The sequence below is a fragment of the Anomaloglossus baeobatrachus genome, chromosome 1 (genome assembly GCF_048569485.1).
Source record: "Anomaloglossus baeobatrachus isolate aAnoBae1 chromosome 1, aAnoBae1.hap1, whole genome shotgun sequence".
NCBI lineage: Eukaryota > Metazoa > Chordata > Amphibia > Anura > Aromobatidae > Anomaloglossus > Anomaloglossus baeobatrachus.
Window position 1 is genome coordinate 386,191,981 of NC_134353.1, and position 20,009 is coordinate 386,211,989.

Here is a 20,009-nt window from a genome sequence, read left to right on the forward strand (position 1 = left end):
TCAGAATAAAACTTGTTGAATGGCTGTAGAGAAGCCTATAAGCAAGCTTTTAGGCTATAGGAACTTCTGGTGCAATCACAGCCATGTCAACTATTGGTATGGCTGTGATTATCCAAAAAGAAAGATCAGCACTCAAAAGTCCGTACAAAATTGTAAAGACTTTATTAATCCATAAAAGCAAGGTACGGAGGCAAAAAATGTACAGAGGCAAAGACAGCAAAAGGCTACAAATTTCTCAGTCAATGCCTTAGTCAGTGCCAAGGCTGTCATTGGCCGGCACACAAGGTGATCCGGCCTGTATGAAGAATAGAGCAGGAATTGGAAGCTGTTGGAGTCAGGGACAGTGTTAGATTCCAGTGTAGTATACAGTACTAAAAGGCTTTATGTGGCATCTGTGCCACATTTTTTATGGTATGAAGGAAGAAGCTCTGCTACAACCATGTAATACATTGGTGCTCAGAAAAAATGTGGCACAAAATACTGATATTTCTGGCACGCATAGGAAAAAATATTTCAATATGATATTGAAGAATATTTTATTTTCATATTCTGCAAAAGGAGTCAATCAACGTTTCGGCTCACATTAGAGCCTTTTTCAAGGCATATATATCAAAAGGCAGATAAGCGCAAATATAGGTGCTTGGCAGAATATGGGCTTAGGATAGCATATACCAGAGGATGGGATGAGGCGAGGGTAAGTCATAGGAGACCAGGGTGAATGGGTGATAGTGCCTGGAACAAAAGCAGGCTGGGTGCAAATGGAACTGTGTCCGGTGAGCTGGCTGTCTGGTGGTAAGGTCTTAGTAACAGTAAGCCCATATTCTGCCAAGCACTTATATTTGTGCTTATCTGCCTTTTGATATATATGCCTTGAAAAAGGCTCAAATGTGAGCCGAAACGTTGGCATTTTGGTTGACTCCTTTTGCAGAATATGAAAATAAAATATTCTTCAATATCATATTGAAATGTTTTTTCCTATGCGTGCCAGAAATATCAGTATTTTGTGCCACATTTTTTCTGAGCTCAATCTGTGAAAAAAATTATTTCACTGCAGCAGGCCCTGTATGGCCAGTCTACCAAGCTGTAATTGGCCACTGTGCAGCAGTTTCTATGAACTGAATCTCCAAAAAAGATTTGTGTGTACACTATGCACCATTTTTTGTGGTCTAAATCTCTGAATTTCTTTTCATTTCACTGCTGAAAGCCCTGTGTGGCCAAACCATCAAGCTGTAATTGACCAATTTTGCAGCAGTTTCTGGGCCTGAAACTGAAAAACGTGTACACTGTGCACCATTTTTGGTGGCCTGAATTTCTAAATAACATTTTATTTTCACTACAGCAGGCCCTGTGTGGCCATTCTACCAAGCTGTAATGGGTCACTATACAGCAGTTTATGTGGCCTGAATCTCCCAAAAAGTTATGTGTGTGCACTGTGCACCATTTTGGTAGCCTAACGCTCTGAAAAAAAATTGTTTCACTGCAGCAGGTCCTGTGTTTCCAATCTGGCAAGCTGTAAGTAACCTGAATTTCCAAAGTTCTGTTACTCCACTGCAGTATATGTAGGTACTCTTTGAAAAGGCTCTGTGAAGGCACTCAGCATACAGGGTAGGGTAGTAAACTTTTTTGCAGGCTCTATCTGTATACAGGTCATTTGATATAATCTGCACTTTTTGGTGGCTAAAGAATGAGGAGAACATCAAATAGGGGACTTGGCCAGGGTGGTTGTGCTGGTGGTGAAGTTGCTTCAGGACGAGGACGTGGTAGATCTGAGCCTTGTGACAAAACACAGGACGTTCATTGTAATTTCGTAGGCCAAAACACCGCTGCACGAATTTTGAGGCCAGAACATTTTTAATTTAATTTTTATGGCTAACAGTGCCTCCAGATCCTTCACATTGTGTTCCAGCTAGTCCACAGCCGAAAGCACAGAGTTGGCACCTGAGGTCTATGGTCATCTTTCTTCCACTTCACCCTCTTTAAAAACAGGCAAGCAGTGTGAGCCACAAGTCATGCAAGCAGTCACTTATGCTTTTTGTTGACTCTGCTGGCTGGGCCCCCCTGGCCCATCCACTTGGCCCTGCCCCAGAGGTGGATGAGACCGAGTGCACTGACACCCAACCACTTATTGTGTTGGAGGATGAGTCTGTAAATGGGCTAGTGCACACAGTCAGCGAATCACAGCACATTTCAAAGCATAATGAAACACGTGCCAACTTCTGTGAATTTCAGTAGTGTCCAGACCAGCAAGGAGGGCACGTGTGAGGAGTGAGAGGAAGATGATGCAATGGATGACTTGGAGTGAAGACCATGTTACTGACGTATGCAGTTCTGAGGAACAGGAGGTGCTTCTACAGTCCTAAACAGCAACACAGCAAAAGAGGGAGCAGGGGCAAGAGCCCAGCGGCCAGCTCATAGCCAGTATGTCAGCTACTTCCAGCCACTGCGCCATGGAAAAGCTCACACCATAGCCAGCTCAAAAGAGCTCACTGGAGTTGCATTTCTTCTGGGAATGTGCTGATGACAAAAGACGAAAGATTTACACATTGTACTGTCAGATCCTGAAGCAACACAAAAATCTTCTAAACCTGAGCACCACCTGCATGATGTGTCATGTGCAGGGCCAGGACAAGGTATTTTGGTGCCCTAGGCAGATGAAATCTATGGCGCCCTCCACCCATGTGAACTCTTAGCCCACATGTAAAGAAATGGGTCAGAGACTAAGGTAACAGGATCCCAAAAGCACCCCCTCCCTCTCCAGTGGGCCAAGTAACAAGCTCTGATGACCACTTCTACTAGAATAGTTACCTGTTTCACAAAAAAAATATCAGAAATAGTTAAAAACCGTGATGTACTTTAGAGGTGACACTCAACAGGGAGAGTGTTTTCACAATTAGATATGGAATAATTCACTGCTTGCAGACCATCTACACAATACCAGGGGAAAATAGCTATATTCAACCCTCACATCCTATATTTCACCAGAACCACAATCAGTATGTTAATGCATCACCAGAATCTCCATCGGTACATGAATACATCACAAGAACCGCTGCTGTCAATAAATAAATACAATACCAGTACCATCATCAGTACATGAATACATCACCAGAACCACCATCAGTACTTTAATCCATCACCAGAATCACCATCAGTAAATTAATACATCACCCAACTTAATACAGCAGTCAATTGTAATGTCAAGTCAGCCTCATATACATTTATATCTCATGAACCTACAAGACCCAGTATGTCCTTAACAATAGTATTGAGATGCTAGGAATTGTTGTAATCAGTCATTATCAGACTGTGAACCATACAACAACCAAAGAACTAATGAGAGGCAGTATCAACTTGTAAGCATTTACACTTAGGTACTTTATAGGTGACATTTACTCTGATTGAGTTGATTTTTTTCTTTTTGTCTATAGTTTGTCCAGATGCCATAGTGACTTTCACATCCACAGCTCATCTCTGCAGACTTACCTCTTCTCCAGTCTTCTGCAGCACATCCTGACACAGTTCCCTTTAAAAATAAGAATGTTATTCAAATGCTCTCTGCATAAAAATATCTGTCCATGTTGTGCTCTAAATAAGCCTCCTATGCTATAAAGTCTGCACACTGTCTACCCATATACGCTACACCATCCACACTGTCCACCTTAATGAGGCTTAACCGCACTCCTTTCTGCCATTATAAGCTATAATCGCTACACTGTCTGCCCCTCTGAACCACGGCCTATACCATGGCTGTTTCCTCTCTACTGTTTTCTCTCACACTACCTATACCTCCACACTCCTATGCTGACCTCTCTTCATACCGTGCCCGATTTCATGGTAGGATAAAGCCCACCAAAATACAAACAAGCAATGACATACATAAATAAATAATTACACATACACCAAATTGGATTAAAAATGGCCATGGTATTTTATTAATGGTAACCTGAATAAATTTAAATAATCATATTTAATAAATATCATAACCCATAAAACTGAATTAAATACCACAAGAACTTTAAATAATAATAATAAAAACCACAATCCACACAACAGGTTTGGGCGATTTTTCCCCATCTAATAAAACAACACGACAGAATTATAAACATAAAATGAAAAAAAAACACTAAAAGGGGAGGGCGGATGGGCAAATCTTGGGTCTTCACAGCTGATACTGACAGCTGCCACTATAAATAGGTAAGTTTCCCACTCTTTACAATAACTCCACCAATAAAAAGTTTAAATATTGGCGCACAGCAGGCTGAACCAACCACATTAAACCTGCTTGCGTTACCACCAGAAGGGCAGATTAACCCCTTAAAACCGGATGTCTGCATAATGTAAAAATGACATCCCCTGAGAAAACAATATACCAAAAGCAGCATGTCATCAACTTACACTTGAAAAAGGGAGGGGGCCAATGCCACCATGTTATCACCAGGCTATGCGCTGCTGGTGATTAACCATTGTAGCATAAAGCCCACCAAAATACAAACAAGTAACAACATAAATAAATAAATACACATTCACCAAATTGGATTAATATGGCTTTGGTGTTTTATTAATGGTAACCTGAATAAATTTAAATAATCAAAATATTCCAAAACTCCAGCACTCAATATAATTGAAATGAAATAAGTTCTTTATTTAAACAAGCAATTTGTGAATTCAAAATTAACGTTTCGGTCGTTTGACCTTCATCAGGTTTTACACTATAACAAAAATAAAAGAACATTAGAATATATGTAAAATATTATTGCATGATAAGCTCAATATGCAACATACATAATAGAATTCTAAACAAATGACTTGTCTCAATTAATACAATATAATACAAGGAAAAGGACTCTGATAACAATCAGAATGTCCAAACAGATATGACATATAATAATAAACATCAAAAACCGCATAAAAAATAAAGTATGATTCGCTAATCAATATGGATCGGAGCCTGATCATCCTATGGATAAAGAAAAACCATAAATAAATAGCTGTCATCAAAACTAACACTGTGAAACCAATAAATACAATGAATATTGTTGATAGTATTAGGTCTCATTATTAACTAAATAAATCTACAAAGAAGCTGTCACACTTACCAAAGCTTGTGAAATGGTATAAATAAGCTATTAGGTTGGATGGAAAACTGCCTCTCCGGATCCGTGGTGCATATGTCCTGTCCGTATGACGTCTGGGTTTAAATAGACCGCTTTAACAAGCTTAAAGGTGTGTGTGTGATGATGCCGGAACGTTACTTCCGGTGAATTAATCGGAAGTGGCAATCCTGGATGGCAACATGTGGAGTAACCTGGTTGACAAACCAACGCATGCGCAGAAGCAATATACACTTACAAAGATATGTAACACAGACATGACGCTATTGTGCATGCGTTAGGCCTGTTGATTATAATGAGACCCGTCCAATCTAAAGGCAAATTGCCTTAATGATATATAGGGATAGGATAAGTGGTAGGAACAATGGGAGAGGGTAAAAAGGGGAATGGGAACAGTGCTCCTTATCAGTGCAAACTACTCATTAAAGCCCTCTTATGTGAATGTTAAAAAATGTTTCCATCTTCATTGTTTTTATTTTTATTTTTATTTATTTTTTATTTTTATTCTTGTTTTTTATTTTTTATTTATTTTTTATAAAAACATTATTTATATATTTTCTTGTTTTTTGTTTATTATCCATTAATTTTATTAACATTCACATAAGAGGGCTTTAATGAGTAGTTTGCACTGATAAGGAACACTGTTCCCATTCCCCTTTTTACCCTCTCCCATTGTTCCTTCCACTTATCCTATCCCTATATATCATTAAGGCAATTTGCCTTTAGATTGGATGGGTCTCATTATAATCAACAGGCCTAACGCATGCGCAATAGCGTCACGTCTCTGTTACATATCTTTGTAAGCGTATATTGCTTCTGCGCATGCGTTGGTTTGCCAACCAGGTTACTCCACATGTTGCCATCCAGGATCGTCACTTCTGATTAATTTACCGGAAGTGATGTTCCGGCATCATCACACACACGCCCATAAGCTTGTTAAAGCGGTCTATTTAAATCCAGACGTGATACGGACATGACATATGCACCACGGACCCGTAGAGGCAGTTTTCCATCCAACCTAATAGCTTATTTATACCATTTCACAAGCTTTGGTAAGTGTGACAGCTTCTTTGTAGATTTATTTAGTTAATAATGAGACCTAATACTATCAACAATATTCATTGTATTTATTGGTGTTAGTTTTGATGACAGCTATTAATTTATTGTTTTTCTTTATCCATAGGATAATCAGGTTCCAATGCATATTGATTAGCGAATCATACTTTATTTTTGATGCGGTTTTTGATGTTTAATATTATATGTCATATCTGTTTGGACATTCTGATTGTTATCAGAGTCCTTTTCCTTGTATTATATTATATTAATTGAGACAAGTCATTTGTTTAGAATTCTATTATGTATGTTGAATATTGAGCTTATCATGCAATAATATTCTTCTATATTCTAATGTTCTTTTATTTTTGTTATAGTGTAAAACCTGATGAAGGTCAAACGACCGAAACGTTAATTTTGAATACACAAATTGCTTGTTCAAATAAAGAACTTATTTCATTTCAATTATATTGAGTGCCGGATTTTTGGAATATTTTGATACGGGGTTGGACCCTATCCAGGCACCATAGAAAACAGGAGTGCCGCACTTCTATATCTGTTAAATTTAAAGAATCACAATATTTAATAAATATCATAACCATAAAACTGAATTTTAAATAATAATAAAACCCACAATCACACAACAGAGTTGGGCGATTTTTCCCCAAACGGCCGCGTATTATTAATACGAGGCCCCCCAAACACCGCAGCCATTGTTCAATCATATTCTGTAGACCGACATTGAAAATGTCCAAACCCATATCAGACAAGTGAACACCATTTCACCATTTCTATATAGACCATTAGTAAACCCCTTTAAATCAATATGACGGTATGAAAAATCACCCAGACCAAGGAGAAATTTTGACATTTCCCGATTAATTCTCTTCCTTATCTTCTCCATAAACAAAAGCTGGCCAGAGTTCCATGTCAGACGTGGAATAATTTTGGAAAAAACGAAAGCAGAAAAAGGAAATAAATTCTTTATTAACGAAAAATCTTTGTGAAATTGAGATAACAAGTCTAAAGTCTTGATTTTTCCCAAATCGTTCCCGCCGATATGAACAATTATTAGATCGGGATAAGGGTGGCTCAAAAGAATTTTCTTTAAACTGGAAACTAGATTAGCCAATTTCATGCCCCTTAAACCAAACTAAAAAACTTTAAAAAATTCGACCTGAAAAGACAGATTCTCAGAATAATTTTGACAAGCAGCTCTCCTCTGCGCCCAGGGAATAAAAGAATGACCAATCAGCCAAACGACCGTTGGGTCTAGAATTGGAGAAACGAAAAACAAAATTAATTACAACAAATTAGGACGAATATAAAGCTTATTCCTGTTTGAAGCCCATCAACCAATTCTACAGATTTTACTACCTTTAAAACCTGCACCAGCAGCCTCAGTCACCGCGCCAATGCAAAATGAATGGGATGAAAAATTGGTACTGTCTAACTTCAACTTAGCAAAACACTTCTGTAGGATGGCATTGAACTGAAACTTGTTTGCAGGAGAGCCATCCTCATGCAAAAATAACAAACCCAGTACATCCCTTCTAACCGATAGACAATTAGAAAGATTAAAAACTGGACATATGACGGAACCCAGTAATGATCTCTTTTTTACAGCAATGCCTTTCCCCAATTGCTCAGTCTTTGACTTTCTGATGAACAACAAGACACAACCGTCAAACAAACTTACGTCCTCTCTAAACAGACCAGAAATATTAGATCGACTATGAGACAATAACTCGCTAACCCTAAGGGTAACAAAAAAGCATAAAACAAAAGCAGCCCTAAATAAACACAACTCCAATACATTAAAACAAACCACCTTCAAAATACCCCATAATCGTGCGATAGATCGCCGGGGTCACGGTTTTTGTGACGCACATCCGGCATCGCTTGCGACGTCGGCCTGTGTGACACCTCCTAGCGACGCAGTATCGCTCACAAATCGTGAGACGTGTACTCGTCGCTAGGTTTCATAAAAACATTTATGAAACATGGCGCTGGTTGTTCATCGTTTCCGTAGCATCACACGTTGCTCCGCGTGATATGAAACATGGCGCCGGTTGTTCATCGTTTCCGTAGCATCACACGTTGCTCCGTGTGACACCACGGGAACGATAGACAATTTGAAAGATTAAAAACTGGACATATGACGGGCAATCAATTGCCCGTGATGCACAAACGACGGGGGCGGGTATGATCGATCGTGAAATCGCACGATCGGTCGTCCCGTGTAAAGCAGGCTTTAGACGATCAAGCGAAGAAAACCACTTTTTATTACCTTTTAAGACCTACCGAACTGCAAAAAGACTAAGTAACGAACCTTCACCATATAATTTTAAGAAAAAAGAAATCCCGGACAAAGTTTTATACAAAAAAGCGTGCCTGTAACCCAACTAGTATAGAAATTTAAAAACCGCAATGCTGAATTAACATCACACTTGTCAATAGGAAGGTTCCTAGCATCACAAAATTTAATTCAAGTAGACCATGCAGTAAAATACGACCTCCATGTCACCGGAGCAAGGGAATTTCTAATGGAAGCCGACACTAATTCCAAATTGCCTCCCATGCAAGGGATGGACAAACAGTCAGAAGGTGATCTGCTTCTGGTGCTGTCCGTGGAAAATCCTCAACTGCTGAGAGGAAAGATAAAGAATAGGGATGATCGAATATCTCAAATATTCGGCTTCGCGAATATGTGCCAAATAACTCACCGCTATTCAATTATTTGCGATTATTCGAAGCTCAGTGTAAGTCTATGGGAAACCCGAATAACAACTACAGTGGAATCTTGGTTAACGAGAACAATCCGTTCTGGGAGTGTGCTTGTTAACCAAGGTACTCGTTCAGCAAAGCAAGATTTCCCATAGGAAATCATTGCAATGCAGACAATTCGTTCCACAACTTGTTAAATGTCCCATCCAGGTGCACTATTGTGCCATTCCATACATGTCCAAACATGCACAAACACGCACAAACACGCACGCACACACACGCACACACACACACAAACACAGATTATACTCACCTTACCTTCCGTTCCCTCGCCGGTCTCCTCGAACTTGCAGTTCGCCTGTAGAAGACGTGTATTGGGTAACCAAGGCGACCGATGCCAGACCTTCCGCACTCAGGGCACTGACGTCAAAGGCAGGAGCCGCTCGAGCAGCGCTCCTCACCCGTGAGTGAAATGGGGATGGTATGTTTAGGGAGATTGTTCGTGACGCCACCCATGGGTCGTGGTGATAATGACACCACCGCTGCTGGTAACGGGGATCCCGGGAGAGATGGTAGGGTGCGTGCAGCTGAGATGTTGTCCCCTCTGTGGGTAGGGGTTGGTGATCCCGGGGCCCGATGGTGATATGGGGAGGCCGGATGGCTGGGGTGCAGGTACTGCGCGGCGCGGTGCCGGACGGCACTGGTGTACTCACTCAGATAATCACTGACAGAGTCGTAGGTAAACCAAAACGGCCGGATGGACGGGTCCCACAGCTGGCTGCAGTGTTGTTGTTGTGCTCTCCCCGGACGGCTGATGGTGGCTATCTTTCCCTGCACCTTTGAGAATGTTCTTGACTCCTGTGGTTGCCCACCGGTAGTCCGCTCACCGGCGTATAGGTGCCGTAGGAGCCCGTTTTGCCCGCAGGCGCTGGCCCTTGGATCTCTAGCCTGTGGAGGTGGCTGTATATCCTCTCTGGGTGGACGGTTGCCTTCAATCGGGACTTAGTAGTTGAGAAACCCCTGGGGTTCCTGTCACATTCGGATTTGACTATTGACGGTGGCTCCAAGCCTGGTCGGGGTCTGATGGCCCTGCCTGTGTGCTTAGCTTCACTCCGTTCCCCGGTCCGGTACCGGCTGGCCGACGCCCGACCCCGGTCCTTACGGCTCTGCGGAGCTCCACCAACTCCTGCAGATGGCCACCACCGTCTGCCAACCTTGCTGTCAGTGTCTGGGCTCCAACCCAGACACCTCAAGTGTTCACTCCTCTCACTTTCACCTCCAAGACTGAACTGTCACTTTTCCCGCCTCCAGGCCTGTGAACTCCTCGGCGGGTGGGGCCAACCACCCTACTCCGCCCCACCTGGTGTGGACATCAGACTCTGGAGGGAGGCAACAAGGGTTTTTGGTTTGGCTGGTGTGACTGCCTAGGGTGGGTGTGTGTGTGTCGCTATGTATGTGACTACCTGGCTAGTCCAGGGCGTCACATTCACAGAGCTGGTAAATCAAAACAACTCATCAGACAAGACAAACTCTTGTTGAGCACAATTATTACCATTTAAACCGTCTAAAAATTCCAGCCAGACCTTTAAATCCAACACCATTTCCATGGAAACTCTGATATGAGAACCAGCAGACCTTGCACCTTTAGTCGCGTCATGTAAATGTCTAGAAAACACTCTTCCCATCCGCATTAACCTAAGAGCAAAATTCAGACTACCAAGAAGAGATTAAAGCTCTCGCAAGGTGCTTTTTTTTTTTACCAACAAATTAGAAACCAGGAGTTTTAGCTTAACAACCTTCTGCAGGGGAAGTCTCAGCTCCATTCTATGAGAATTTAGAACGATTCCCAAAAACTCAAGTTCTTTACAAGGAAGAACCGTTTTGTCTTGAGCCAAGGAAACCCCAAAAAATTCCATAAGACCCAAAAAATTATTCAACAGCTGAAGACAATGATCTGATCTACCCTTCCCTACAAACAAAAAAAATCATCCAAATAATGCAAAACACCCCCCTGCAAAAAAGAATCTTGAACCACCCAGTGTAAAAAGTAGAAAAAGACTCGAAGTAAAAACACGATAAAGAAAAACCCAAGAGAAGACATTTATCAAAGTAAAAAAGGCCATCAAAATAAAAACCCAGCTTGTTAAAGCCCAAGGGGTTAACTGGCAATAAATGAAAGGCTGACTTAATGTCAGACTTAGGGCTGCTTCTCACTTGCGATTTTCTTGCAGTAGAGCAATGCGAGAAAAACTCGCATTGGAATCGGACACATGTTAGACAATGATTCAGCTCGCATTTGCGATTTTTTTCTCAGTCCAAATCGGACTGAGAAAAAAATCGCACCATGCTGCTTTTTTGCGAGTTTCTACTGCAAGTCTCTCCAATGCAAGTCTATGGGAGCGTGTAAATAATCGGATGTCACGGGACGGCACTCACACCATCCTAGTAACATGCAATTTTCTAAATACATTTCTCGCATGTTTCCTAAAACACTGGAAACGAGTGATGTGTCACAATGTCTGTCAATCACTATTCTCTGTCAGTCGGTCTCTCCCTCTCAGTCTCTATTCTCTCTATGTCGGTCCGTCATTATCTCTGTCCCTCTCACAGTTTGTCGGTCATTTTCCCCTCCTCTCTCATACTCACCGTTCCCCGATCCCCGGTGCGGCGCTGCACGGCATTCACACTGCTCCGGCGGCTTTTACTATTTTGAAAAAGCCGGCTGCTCATTAAACAATCTCGTATTCCCTGCTTTCCCCGCCCACAGGCGCCTATGATTGGTTGCAGTGAGACACGCCCCCACGCTGAGTGACAGGTGTCTCACTGCACCCAATCACAGCAGCCGGTGGGCGTGTCTATACTGTGCAGTGAAATAAATAATTAAATAATTAAAAAAACGGCGTGCGGTCCACCCAATTTTAATACCAGCCAGATAAAGCCATACGGCTCAAGGCTGGTATTCTCAGAATGGGGAGCTCCACATTACAGGGAGCCCCCCAGCCTAACAATATCAGTCATCAGCCACCCAGAATTGCCGCATACATTAGATGCGACAGTTCTGGAACTGTACCCGGCTCTTCCCGATCTGCCCTGGTGCGTTGGCAAATCGGGGTAATAAGGAGTTAATGGCAGCCCATAGCTGCCACTAAATCCTAGATTAATCATGTCAGGCGTCTCCCCGAGATACCTTCCATGATTAATCTGTAAATTACAGTAAATAAACACACACACACCTGAAAAAATCATTTATTAGAAATAAAAAACACTAACAAATTCCCTGGTTCACCAATTTAGTAAGCCCCAAAAAGCCCTCCATGTCCGGTGTAAACAGTATAGACACGCCTACCGGCTGCTGTGATTGGGTGCAGTGAGACACCTGTCACTCAGCGTGGGGGCGTGTCTCACTGCAACCAACCATAGGCGCCTGTAGGCGGGGAAAGCAGGGAATACGAGATTGTTTAATGAGCGGCCGGCTTTTTCAAAATAGTAAAAGCCGCCGGAGCAGTGTGAACGCCGTGCAGCACCGCACCGGGGATCGGGGAACGGTGAGTATGAGAGATGGCTGCTAACTTCAGTGACTCAGGGGATTAACGGTCACCGGTGAGTCCTTCACTGGTGACCGCTAATCAGGACACGGCACAGACAAAGCCACAGCATGACAATGAAGTTGGGTGAAGTTCACCTGAGTTCATTCTGATCGTGCGGCTCTGTCTGTGTCTGCTGTCATCTGTCATTCAGCTCTGCTACATGGCTGTCTGTGTCTGCTGTCAGCGGCCATGTAGCAGAGCTGAATGGCAGATGACATAGTAAAAAATATGCATTACACACGCATTACACAGGCATTACACACGCTAGTAAAATCATTAATTTATTTAGAAAAAGCATCGCACTTGCGTTGCACTCGGACCTAACGTGAACTAAAATCAGCCGAGTTTTTTCAGCCCAGTCGGACCGATTTTACTCGCATAGATGTGTTTCCAGCCTTAGGGTACTTTCACACTTGCATTGATTTCCTTCCGTTACAATCCGCCCTTTTGGAAAACAGCGGAATCCGTTAATGGATTCCGCTGTTTCCCATAGACTTATATGGTTGACGGATTGTGCCAAAAGGACCTGCGTTGCTTCCCCTGGGCAACGCTCCGTTGCTTCCGCCCAGCGGGAGGAACACAGCATGTAATGTTGTTTTGAGAAGCGGAATCCTCAGGATTTCACTGTGCATGCTCTTTTTTTTTTTTTTTTTTTTAAATCACAAACTTTATTTTGCCTCGCGGTAGTCGAACGTTCAGCTGAGTGCCCGCCCGCCGGCAAGTGACAGCGCTCAGCCGAGCACCCGCCCGCCGGCAAGTGACAGCGTGTCTTGCTAAATTCTACTAAAAAGGGGGCTGAAAGCCCGTACTTACGAAGCGCTCACTGATATCCTAATCAGGCACGAATACTAATATTCTTTATAGCAAGATACTACAGTCAGGGCCAGAAATATTTGGACAGTGACACAAGTTTTGTTATTTTAGCTGTTTACAAAAACATGTTCAGAAATACAATTATATATATAATATGGGCTGAAAATGCACACTCCCAGCTGCAATATGAGAGTTTTCACATCCAAATCGGAGAAAGGGTTTAGGAATCATAGCTCTGTAATGCATAGCCTCCTCTTTTTCAAGGGACCAAAAGTAATTGGACAAGGGACTCTAAGGGCTGCAATTAACTCTGAAGGCGTCTCCCTCGTTAACCTGTAATCAATGAAGTAGTTAAAAGGTCTGGGGTTGATTACAGGTGTGTGGTTTTGCATTTGGAAGCTGTTGCTGTGACCAGACAACATGCGGTCTAAGGAACTCTCAATTGAGGTGAAGCAGAACATCCTGAGGCTGAAAAAAAATAAAAAATCCATCAGAGAGATAGCAGACATGCTTGGAGTAGCAAAATCAACAGTCGGGTACATTCTGAGAAAAAAGGAATTGACTGGTGAGCTTGGGAACTCAAAAAGGCCTGGGCGTCCACGGATGACAACAGTGGTGGATGATCGCCGCATACTTTCTTTGGTGAAGAAGAACCCATTCACAACATCAACTGAAGTCCAGAACACTCTCAGTGAAGTAGGTGTATCTGTCTCTAAGTCAACAGTAAAGAGAAGACTCCATGAAAGTAAATACAAAGGGTTCACATCTAGATGCAAACCATTCATCAATTCCAAAAATAGAGAGGCCAGAGTTAAATTTGCTGAAAAACACCTCATGAAGCCAGCTCAGTTCTGGAAAAGTATTCTATGGACAGATGAGACAAAGATCAACCTGTACCAGAATGATGGGAAGAAAAAAGTTTGGAGAAGAAAGGGAACGGCACATGATCCAAGGCACACCACATCCTCTGTAAAACATGGTGGAGGCAACGTGATGGCATGGGCATGCATGGCTTTCAATGGCACTGGGTCACTTGTGTTTATTGATGACATAACAGCAGAAAAGAGTAGCCGGATGAATTCTGAAGTGTACCGGGATATACTTTCAGCCCAGATTCAGCCAAATGCTGCAAAGTTGATCGGACGGCGCTTCATAGTACAGATGGACAATGACCCCAAGCATACAGCCAAAGCTACCCAGGAGTTCATGAGTGCAAAAAAGTGGAACATTCTGTAATGGCCAAGTCAATCACCAGATCTTAACCCAATTGAGCATGCATTTCACTTGCTCAAATCCAGACTTAAGACGGAAAGACCCACAAACAAGTAAGACCTGAAGGCTGCGGCTGTAAAGGCCTGGCAAAGCATTAAGAAGGAGGAAACCCAGCGTTTGGTGATGTCCATGGGTTCCAGACTTAAGGCAGTGATTGCCTCCAAAGGATTCGCAACAAAATATTGAAAATAAAAATATTTTGTTTGGGTTTGGTTTATTTGTCCAATTACTTTTGACCTCCTAAAATGTGGAGTGTTTGGAAAGAAATGTGTACAATTCCTACAATTTCTATCAGATATTTTTGTTCAAACCTTCAAATAAACGTTACAATCTGCACTTGAATTCTGTTGTAGAGGTTTCATTTCAAATCCAATGTGGTGGCATGCAGAGCCCAACTCGCGAAAATTGTGTCACTGTCCAAATATTTCTGGACCTAACTGTATTTATTTTAATAGCACATGACTAGTCAATGGTACATAGGCATTAGAACTATAGTCATAGAATCTTATACAATAACAGAAATATGCATCAACATTACCATTTATTGTAGCAATCCTTCTCTTCAGAGGGACTCGATTTAATGAGTAGGAAACAACATGGCATCTTGCATCACAGGAGCAGTGCGTACACTTCAATGTCCTGGAAGGTTTCCCTAACATTAAGCGTGTCCGGTGTATTTTTATAGAAAAATTTGTAGTCGTGTGCAAATGCAGTATTGCAATTGTGAATGGTTAATTGGTGACCAGCATGTGACAGCTGAGTCATGTTCATGTAACTTGACCACAAGCTGCTGTGGGCACCAGCAGCTTCCTGCATATTTCCTGCACATTTAGCCAGTTGACAACTGGTCGACCACAGTTTCCTGGAGATATTGCAAGGAGACGTTAATTTTACAGGCCAGCTTCCTTGCAACTGTTGTCAAATAACCACAAATTTCCTGACTGTGGAACTGTAAACGTTACTTCCTCATTATCGTGGTTTTGCTTAAGATCTGTTTGACATGTATTCTTTGGTCATAGTAAAATTGGTTATAGAGAGGACATCTCTCTTTGATACTGAATTATTTGATGGATCAAATAATATCTGGGATCACTCCTATCTTTTGATTATGATCCCTATCTACATCCCACTCATTCTTCAGTCATATCCCATTGGTATCACAATCGGTCCTTGATCCCAGGGATTATTTTCCATCATCAGTATTCCACTAGAGGAAGATCACTCGGAATATACCATACCATGACAAAGAAATATCGTTTGCCACAAATTTTGTTTTCTTGGTTTGTTTAGATAAACGTTGAATCACAAATATAATCACTTTCACTACTATGTATATTAAAACTAAAAGCAATATTATCTGAAAAGCTCCCTTGAACATCATGTGTTTTGGCATTTGCTCGATATTCAAAGGAATCATTACACATTACATTTCCCGATATGTTACTACAAGTTTCACTAGTCCCATTTATGAACATATTGGCATAAGGCCATAACATATCATGAATTGTCCTTTCCACTAAGCTGGGTTTAAAAGCATCTACAGTATTTATAGCTGTCCCAAAACTTATTTTTATATTCCCCGTAGGGATGAATCCCAGGTTAGTCAGTCCAGTCTTATTTCTTGGTACCCAAATTCCTCCCTTAAAAGCCAGATATTGCAAATTGGTGACTGTTGCATTCAAATTGCCTTGCCACCATGGAAGATTGATCCATCCCACTACGGAAATGGGTACTGTAGTATTCTATAGACGAACATTTCAAGTGTCTTTATGAGCAAGATGATAAGAACAACTTTTCCACTTTAAGATTTCCTCCATCGATACCGGGACATCCAGATAAGGGATACTGGTGGCTGTAACCAAAGAATGTGTACAGATCCAGCAATCTGTGTGTTGAAAATGTGATGATGCATCAGAAATGTATTCGCTATAGGTTCCTCCTGATGTAGATATGTCCATCCAACGACCAAAGAGGCAAACATCAAACACAGGAATTTCTCCATCTCATCACTATCGAGCTCTTCCCAGTAACCAATACCATGGATTCCGCTTATTTACAACACCATCTGCAAATAAAGATACACTATTATTCTCGTAAATAACATTTTTTCTTGTGGAACATATTCCCACTTCTCCATTCCTGGTCTCATTATCAGGAGAGTACTATCTTTTCCGACCGCTATTACCTCTGTCTCTGAAAGCGGTCCTTGGAGGTTTTGAATCCATATTTTTGCTTCTACATTTGTAATATTAGAGGATCCAAAACCTTTAATACCCCGTATTGTTAATTCTGCTGGGGCAGGTCCTTCTCTTATTTCAGACAAGTTTATTGGAATTATCAACATCTGAGCCACCCTCTGGTGTTTTACTAAAATCAAAGGTTCATTTCCCAAATTTAGCATCAATACCTTGATTTCTCCCTGATAATCTGCATCTATTACCCCTCCCACCACTATGGCTCCTTTTAACACTAAACTAGAACGAGTGGCTATTTGACCATAATGATCCTTTGGTATCTGGCAACCAAATCCTGTTGAAATTGGTTTTACCTTACCTGGGGGTACCACGACAGTTTCCAATGTACTGAGGTCTAAACCTGCTGAATAAGGTGTCGCTCTTTCTGGTGTGCCCAAACAGCTGTACCTTGCCTTGCCAACTGTTGGACTGAGTTGTCTGATGGCTGCTGCTTTATCTGCTTCTGAATTAAACAAACGTTCAAATGAGTTAGTAGGGACATGAGCATCAACATGAAATACAGTGGTCTTGGTAGATTGAATAATCCCTTCAATGTCTTGCCACTAGAGATGAGCGAACCGGTCCCGGTTCGGCTCGAGGTCGGTTCGCCGAACGGAGGCCCCGTTCGAGTTCGGTTCGTCGAACGTTCGACGAACCGAACTCGAACCGCATAGGAAACAATGGCAGGCATTCACAAACACATAAAAAACACCTAGAAAACACCCTCAAAGGTGTCCAAAAGGTGATAAACAACTCACAACACAACACAAACCCATGGGAAAGTGACAAGAACATATACTCATGCGAAAACAAAAGAGCAGGACAAGGAAAAAGAGGAGACACAGATATAGGCATGGCACGCCCTTCTAAAATCATGTAAAACACCGCAAGGTGACTCCAAGCGGAGTCTCCCTTTTTTCCAAAAATTGGGCCACACAGACACTCACCCCTTCAGTGGCAGCACTTGTGCCCCAGTTGTACACTTCACAGGTAGATTTGCATCAAGCACATTCAAAAATACGCCATAATTAACCGTCCCCAGGATGACACCGGGGTAGGTAGCAAAGTCTTTCCTGATCCCAGCTCTGTTCATCTTGGCTCCTTTTAAAAAACACATCAAGCAAGGGTTACTCCAAGCGGAGTCTCCCTTTTTTCCAAAAATTGGGCCCCACACACACCCACCCCTTCAGTGGCAGCAGTTGTGCCCCAGTTGTACACTTCACAGCTAAATTTGCATCAAGCACATTCAAAAATATGCCATAATTAACCGGCCCCAGGATGACACCGGGGTAGGTAGCAAAGTCTTTCCTGATCCCAGCTCTGTTCATCTTGGCTCCTTTTAAAAAACACATCAAGCAAGGGTTACTCCAAGCGGAGTCTCCCTTTTTTCCAAAAATTGGGCCCCACACACACCCACCCCTTCAGTGGCAGCAGTTGTGCCCCAGTTGTACACTTCACAGCTAGATTTGCATCAAGCACATTCAAAAATACGCCATAATTAACCGGCCCCAGGATGACACCGGGGTAGGTAGCAAAGTCTTTCCTGATCCCAGCTCTATTCATCTTGGCTCCTTTTAAAAAACACATCAAGCAAGGGTTACTCCAAGCGGAGTCTCCCTTTTTTCCAAAAATTGGGCCCCACACACACCCACCCCTTCAGTGGCAGCAGTTGTGCCCCAGTTGTACACTTCACAGCTAGATTTGCATCAAGCACATTCAAAAATACGCCATAATTAACCGTCCCCAGGATGACACCGGGGTAGGTAAAAGTCTTTGCTGAACCATGACTTGTTCATCTTGGCTCCTTTTAAAAAACACAGCAAGCAAGGGTTACTCCAAGCGGAGTCTCCCTTTTTCCAAAAATTGGGCCCCACACACACCCACCCCTTCAGTGGCAGCAGTTGTGCCCCAGTTGTACACTTCACAGCTAGATTTGCATCAAGCACATTCAAAAATACGCCATAATTAACCGTCCCCAGGATGACACCGGGGTAGGTAAAAGTCTTTGCTGAACCATGACTTGTTCATCTTGGCTCCTTTTAAAAAACACAGCAAGCAAGGGTTACTCCAAGCGGAGTCTCCCTTTTTTCCAAAAATTGGGCCCCACACACACCCACCCCTTCAGTGGCAGCAGTTGTGCCCCAGTTGTACACTTCACAGGTAGATTTGCATCAAGCACATTCAAAAATACGCCATAATTAACCGTCCCCAGGATGATACCGGGGTAGGTAGCAAAGTCTTTCCTGATCCCAGATCTGTTCATCTTGGCTCCTTTTAAAAAACACATCAAGCAAGGGTTACTCCAAGCGGAGTCTCCCTTTTTTCCAAAAATTGGGCCCCACACACACCCACCCCTTCAGTGGCAGCAGTTGTGCCCCAGTTGTACACTTCACAGCTAGATTTGCATCAAGCACATTCAAAAATACGCCATAATTAACCGTCCCCAGGATGACACCGGGGTAGGTAAAAGTCTTTGCTGAACCATGACTTGTTCATCTTGGCTCCTTTTAAAAAACACAGCAAGCAAGGGTTACTCCAAGCGGAGTCTCCCTTTTTCCAAAAATTGGGCCCCACACACCCCCACCCCTTCAGTGGCAGCAGTTGTGCCCCAGTTGTACACTTCACAGCTAGATTTGCATCGAGCACATTCAAAAATACGCCATAATTAACCGTCCCCAGGATGACACCGGGGTAGGTAAAAGTCTTTGCTGAACCATGACTTGTTCATCTTGGCTCCTTTTAAAAAACACAGCAAGCAAGGGTTACTCCAAGCGGAGTCTCCCTTTTTTCCAAAAATTGGGCCCCACACACACCCACCCCTTCAGTGGCAGCAGTTGTGCCCCAGTTGTACACTTCACAGCTAGATTTGCATCAAGCACATTCAAAAATACGCCATAATTAACCGTCCCCAGGATGACACCGGGGTAGGTAAAAGTCTTTGCTGAACCATGACTTGTTCATCTTGGCTCCTTTTAAAAAACACAGCAAGCAAGGGTTACTCCAAGCGGAGTCTCCCTTTTTTCCAAAAATTGGGCCCCACACACACCCACCCCTTCAGTGGCAGCAGTTGTGCCTCAGTTGTACACTTCACAGCTAGATTTGCATCAAGCACATTCAAAAATACGCCATAATTAACCGTCCCCAGGATGACACCGGGGTAGGTAGCAAAGTCTTTCCTGATCCCAGCTCTGTTCATCTTGGCTCCTTTTAAA